The sequence below is a fragment of the Mustelus asterias genome, unplaced genomic scaffold (assembly GCF_964213995.1).
Source record: "Mustelus asterias unplaced genomic scaffold, sMusAst1.hap1.1 HAP1_SCAFFOLD_571, whole genome shotgun sequence".
Classification (NCBI taxonomy): Eukaryota; Metazoa; Chordata; class Chondrichthyes; order Carcharhiniformes; family Triakidae; genus Mustelus; species Mustelus asterias.
The window spans coordinates 201,515-208,590 of NW_027590521.1; positions in this window are offsets into that span (position 1 = coordinate 201,515).

Genomic DNA, 7,076 nt, shown 5'->3' on the forward strand with positions numbered 1-7,076 from the left:
AAGAGGCAGAGAGATATAGAGATGGAGATAGGATGCGACTGTAATTCAGACATTGATTCACAGAGAAGGGAGGGAGCAGAGATAGACAGAGATTAGAGACAGAGAGATATAGAGATGGAGTTAGTGAGGAATCTGCTGTGATTCAGACAGAATGATTCACAGAGAGGGAAGCAGAGAACAGATAGAGATATAGAGACAGAGGATGCTACTTTAATTCAAACAGACTGAGTCAGGGGGAGGCAGAGATAGAGATAGGGGGAAGCAGAGAGAGATAGAGAGAGGCAAGCAGATAGCTAGAGAGATAAGACAGAGAAGCAGAGTTAAAGTTCAAATTTTATTCGTCACAAGTAGGCTTACATTAACACTGCAATGAAGTTACTGTGAAAAGATGGAGATAGAGAGAATGCTGCTGTACTTCAGACAGAATGAGTCAGAGAGGGAGCAGAGATAGATAGAGTGAGAGAGAGAGAGAGATGGAGAGGAGGCTGCTGTGATTGAGATAAAATGATCCACAGAGAGGGAGAGATGTGCAGAGAGGCTGAGATACAAAGTGAGATGTCGAGATAAATAGAAAGTGGGGCTTTGGCAAGACAGTGACAAAGTTTCAGAGAGAGAGTGAAAGATAGAGAGAAGGAGAGAAAAAGGGAGAAAGACGCTGCCATTGTGAGAGGCTGAAGTATAAAGGATGGGGAGAGACAGGGATTGGAAAGATGTGGAGAAACAGTTCTGAGGATGGGGGAGTTGCACAGACAGAGCTTCAGGGAGAGGGATTGAAATCTGTGGGATTACATTGGAGCAGGGATCACTGGGAATACCCCCTCTCCCTGACACACAGACCACTAACCCTCAGTGTAAAAGCCCCACCAGTCTATCTGTGAATAAAAATGAACGACAAAGACACGGGGACTTTTATTAATATTTTTCTCTCTGGTTATAGCTCTTGTCCGAGGATTCCTCACGGCAAAACTATTCGCTCTCTGCATCGCCAAAGTTTCCAAAGGAATTCTCCTTGGAAGAGAGAAAGAGAAAATAAAGTGAAATTTGATTGAACACAAAACAAAAGCTGATTAAATACACATTAAAGGCACAGCAAGATCCCAGGACTTGCTGAAATTCACAATCTCACTGGCGTGGGGGGGGGGGGGACATTCATTTTCACCACCTCATTATTAAACCCTGACAAAATGGGAACACATTTCAAATGCAATCAACTTGCAACTGCCTCCTGACTGTCCCGATATTGAATTTATTAAACACATCAAAGCATTCTGGGGGCTTTACTCCAGAGACAGGCCAGTGAATAAACACAGGAGGCCCCAATGAAGTTCCCACTTCTATCAGTCACATCTCCCCTCCCCGCCCCCCCTCTGTTTCTCCCTCTCCGTCTCCTACACCCTTCCCCCAGATCTATATCTGTCCAATACCCCGTCTCTGCTCCTGTCTCTGGATAACCCGTCCTGATCTCTGCTCTGTTTCTCTACCTCGAGGTGAATCTGGATTGAAATGCTCTCTCTAAGTTTCTGTCTGACCGTTTAAAATAAAACTCACAATCAAAAGGGAAATGAGAGGGGGGCGGGAGCAGGAAAACCCACAATCCCACCCTGAAGCGGCTGCTTCACATTTTATTGAACCATTGAATTCAGCCACTTAAAGGGGAATTAAGCGAATGCAAAAGTGCTGCTGAGATTTAGGCCGTGAAGTGCGGCCGAGTCACAGAGGCTGCATTATTCCTCAGGTAGAAAGAACAAACCCCCCTCTCTCCCACCCCCCAGTTAAACAGAACAATCTTCTCCATCCACACCCACAAATCCCAGTGCCCTGTCTGAAAACACAAGCAGAACTCTGGGATTGAGAACAAGCCTTTCGCCCAGGCTCAGGAATTTGAATTTCAGCTCCCTCTCCCTCCCGAGTGCTTCACAGTGAGAGGGAGAGAGAGACTGGGAATGCTGCAATCAGGATCCCACAGGGAGTCCCACACTGCAGGAGGACACCCCCCACCCCCAGAGCCTCTGTCTCTTTCCCCCACCCCTCCCTCCACTGACCCCCAGCACTCCCCACCCCTTCTCTGTTCACCCAGTTTCTCTCTCTCTCTACCCCACCCTCCTTCCCCTCCATCTTTTTATGTTTAAAGCATGGGGCTCTGTCATAGTGTGAGGAATATGGGGCAGGGGGACAGAGCCTGAGTGCACAGCAAGATCCCACACACACAGCTTCAACAGGGCCAGATACAAAGTGATTTTGAAGTGAGGATTGGGGTAAAGTGAGTGGGAAATGAGGGAACCACACATCTCCCTCTCTCTCCCTCTCTTTCTCCCCCCCCGCAAATGAAAATAATAAGTCGCTCCAGCATTGGTGCTGTTTGTACATTCGATCTGAACAGGGAACCTTCCACTTCAAGCACAGTCACACCCTTCTCTGATTCCCTCTTTCTCGTGCTGTTTCTCTCTTTCTCTGCCTCTATCTCTGAACCTGTCCAGCCCCCTCTGTGTCTCTTTTGCTTTCCCCCCAGATCTATATATATATATATCCAATACCCCATCTGTGCCCCGGTCTCTTCTACTCTGGATGATCTGTCCTGATCTCTGCTCTGTTTCTCCATCTGGGGATGAATGGGGATTAAAATGCTCTCTCTGATAAGTTTCTGTCTGACCGTTTCAAATAATGACGTGTTGTGGGCCACGTTTGCTATTTCTCAGTGATTTCCATGGGGAAATGGGGACGGAAGCTCCTTCTGCAAAGCCACATCTCTCTCTCACTGCAATTTGGTAGCAGCCACATTCCAATATCTTTACAACACATCAATTATGAGGAAAATATATTTTCAAACACAACAGCACAGATTCAGCCTCAGTTACACAGTCGCTGTTTATAAATCCCACCTTCTGGGAGGCTGTGAGTGAGGGTCTTTATCTCAGAGTAAAGTAAAAAGTAAAGTAAAGTTTATTTCTTAGTCACAAGTAAGGCTTACATTAACACTGCAATGAAGTTACTGTGAAATTCTCCCTAGTCGCCACACTCTGGTGCCTGTTAATGCGCCAGAGTGGGTTAATGCACCTAACCAGAGACTGGGGAGCTGGCTGGGCTGTGAGTGCACAGCGGAGGCTCCCCCACCCCCACCCGCTAACCCACTCCCCTCCAATCTCTCTCCTCTCCCTGCCCCTCTGCCTTTGCTCTCTCTCTCTCTCTGTTACCATCCCTTTCTCTCTCTCTGTTACCATCCCTTTCTCTCTCTCTCTCTGTTACCATCCCTTTCTCTCTCTCTCTCTCTGTTACCATCCCATTCTCTCTCTCTCTCTCTGTTACCATCCCTTTCTCTCTCTCTCTCCCTCCCTGATAACTCTCAATCACGGGAGAAAGATTGAAGAGAAAGAGATATAGCAGGAAAACCCACAATCACATCCCAAATCCAATGAAAGGGTTGACCAGGATGTTGCCTGGTATGGAGGGTATTGGCTGTGAGGATTGATTGAATGAACTGGGATTGTTCTCCCTGGAAAGACGGAGGCTGAGGGACGACCAGCTGGAAGTTTATAAAATTATGAGGGGTGTGGCGCGGATGAACAGTTGGGAGCTTTTTCCCAGGACAGAAATGATAATTACAAGGGGAACAAGTTCAAGATAAGGGGGAAAGGTTGAGTGGAGATGTGCGGGGAAGGTTTTTACACAGAGGGTGGTGGGGGCCTGGAATGCGCTGCCAAGTGAGGTGGTTGAGGCAGATACATTAGTGACATTTAAGACTTATCTGGATAGACACATGAACAAACGGGGTACAGAGGGATACAGGCCACTGGTCTCGATAGGTAAACATGATCGGCGCAGGCTTGGAGGGCCAAAGGACCTGTTCCTGTGCTGTGCTGTTCTTTGTATTAAAGTGGCTGCTGCAGGTTTTATTCGACCGTCGAGTCCCATCGATTTAAACACAGGCACCCTTTGGAAAAGGAGCAAAATGCAAAAGCCTTCCTGAGGTTAGGCCTGGGATTGAGGCCTGGTCACAGAGGCTGCATTATACATCCTGGACAAAGAACAGGTTCCCCAGGCCCCGGCCAGTTAACCAGAACAATCCCCTCCAGCCCCGAAACCTCCCGGACAGGGCCTGGGAGGAGGGAGGGGGGGAAAAGGGAACCAGTGCTGCCCCCACCCCCTGTCCCCTTCCACCCTCCCCTCACACCGCACGTAGCCCCCATTACAGAATCATAGAATCCGACAGTACAGAAGGAGGCCATTCGGCCCATCAGGTCTACACCGCCCACATTCACATCCAGGCCCCATCCTCATTACTCCATGTGACTTTCTCTCTCTCTCTGTCTCTCTCTCCCTCTCTCTTTGTGTGACTTTCTCTCTGTCTCTCCCGATCTCTCTCTCCCTGTCTAATATTGTTATGAAGTTGCATATATAAGGTTAAAAATGTGGTGTTTGACAAATGTAAATATTGAAAAGAAATGCTGAGAAAACCAAAACAAACCATCCAGCGTTGTGTCTTTCGAAAGCCTGTGTCTTTGTGCTGGGGATTTTAAACTGCAGAAAGCAGGCTGCAGAAGACAACTTTACAACATTTGTGTCCAAAGCAGCAGCCAGAGTCCCAGCAGAGCAAAACAGGCTTTGATTTGGGTCAATGATTTTAAAACAAGCTCTCAAATACACACAACCAATTGCATTCAAATTGGGGCGTTGGTGACAGCCTCAAGCCACTCAAATTGCAGGAATACTGTGAGGAAATTCTGGGTATTTAAACCCAGGACAGGGGGAAATAACGGGGAGGGAGCGACCTTGCTGCCTCTTTAGATTGAAGGAGGGAGAGTCTGATACTGAATCCTGCAGTAATATATACAGCTTCATCACATCACCATCTAAATAGAAGCAGAAACCAGCTCAGAAAGTATTCCAGACCCAAGCAGCAGAAGAAAGTTCACACTTCCAACAGACGCCTGGTGTTATATTATTTGAGGGTGACTCTATTCTGTAATTATTTATTTCATTATTCCTGAGTGAGTCTTGTAAGTGGAACAGCATTCTATTGGGGAGTTTATTCAGTTTGTTCATTGTTTTAATAAGGTTGTCACCCAGTCTAAATTAAAGACCTGTTAGTTGTTCCTGATACAGAGAGTGTCAGATCCTGCTTTAATTTACCAATTCCTCCCACAGTCCAAAGCTGTGTGGGTTGGGTGGATTGGCCGTGTTAAATTGACCCCAGTGTCAGGGGGATTAGCAGGTTAAAAGTGTGGGGTTATGGGAATAGGGCCTGGTTGGGATTGTGGTCGGTACAGACTAGATGGGCTGAATGACCTCCTTCTGCACATCTGTCTAAAACCAGTAGCTTTCTCCTGTCTCACACACACTTACTTAAGATTACGAGGCAAGGTGTATCCCTTTAGGGGGTTACAAAATAGCGCAGAGGGAAACATCACCTCAGAGTGGTAACAATATTTACAATTCCACAATCACACACCCACCCTCCCTTAGTCAATGAATGAATGATTCAAATGACAATGAAGGTAATTCTGCACAGCAAGATCCCACTGCCAGTCCCACGATGGAGGAGGGCAGCCCCAGACTCTGTGTCTCTTTCCCCCTGCCCCTCCTGAGACCCTCTCACACCCCCCCCCACACCCTCTCTGTTTAGCTCTCCCTCCATTTCTCTATCTATCTCTCTCTCTGCCTCCTCCGCCTCCCCAACCCTTCTCCTTCCCCTCAATCTTTCCTGTTTAAAGTTCTGCTCATGGGTCACAGTGCGAGGAATAGGGAGCCAGACCCACCTGTGTGCACAGCAAGATCCCACACACACAACCTGGTGAGGGCCAGATTAACTAAATGTTGTGGGTGAGGACTGCAGGAGAGTGTGTGGGAAATAGGATCCACTCCTCTCTCTCTCTCTTCCCAAATTAAATTAACAACAATTCACATTGGTGTTTTCTTTAACATTTTATTGAAAGATGAAATATAGACAGGAATGTCTGGGGAGAGAGAGAGGGGAGGGGTGCTGGGATTGGTAAGAACGCTGGAGAGACGGAGACAGGGAAATTCTATACCCCCCCCCATCCAAATAGAAATTCCTGGGAAAAGAGAGAGAGAAAATAATCTGGAGTCACACAGCACAGAAACAGGCCCTTCGGCCCACCAGCTCCATGCTGGCCATCAAATCCCAATCTATCCTCCTCCCATTCCCCAGCACTTGCTCCAGAGCCTACGATGCCTCGGTGATTAAAGTGCTTGAATTTACCAGACCCCTTTTCAAGCTTTTTCCTTGAACCCACTTTGCGGTCCCTGAGCCAGATTTAGTTTAATAAAGTGTGATCGTTGTTGCAGTGCAGGCAAAGGCCACAGGCCCAGTGTGTGCACAGCAAGATCCCACAGCAGCAGCAGCAGCAATGTGAACCTGAATCAGATGGGACACAATCCTCCCACCCCCCACTCTCTTGCCTGCTGTGACCCCCCTTCCCCACTCACTACCCTGTGTGTGTGTGTGTGTGTGTGTCTGCATCATCCCAAATCTCCAGAAAGGCTGGAACTCCCTCTTAAAAGTAACCCTTTTTAAAACTAAAATCCCTGTGGTGCACAGCAAGATCCCACAAAGTGCAGTCAGCTGTGTTGAGCGTTTTTTCATTTGGGAATTGTTTATACAGAGTGAGGGAGCCAGAGAGGGGCTGAGACAGTGAAATCCCTCTCTCAGGACCCTCAGAATTAAACTGGAGACCCTGTCCCTCACTGAAACCCCCCCTCCCTCTAACAGCCTGTGTCTCTCCCCCTGCATCTAACCCACAACTCCAGCTGTTTCCATCCCTCCCTCTTCCTCTCTCTCCCTGCCTCTCTGTCCACATCTGTTTCTGCTCGAGAAGAGACAGAGAGAGAGAGAACAGGGAGAGAGAGAACAGGGAGAGAGAGAACAGGGAGAGAGGGAACAGGGAGAGAGAGAGACGGGGAGAGACAGAGATAAAACGAGAGAGGCAGATATTTGATAATTAATTGTGTATGGTCGCATTATTGAGTGTGGTTTAATTTGGTGATTTTTTTATACAGAGAGGCAGAGAGAGAGGTGAAGACAGTGACATTCTCTCCCTGGCACTCTCACAAGTTCAAAG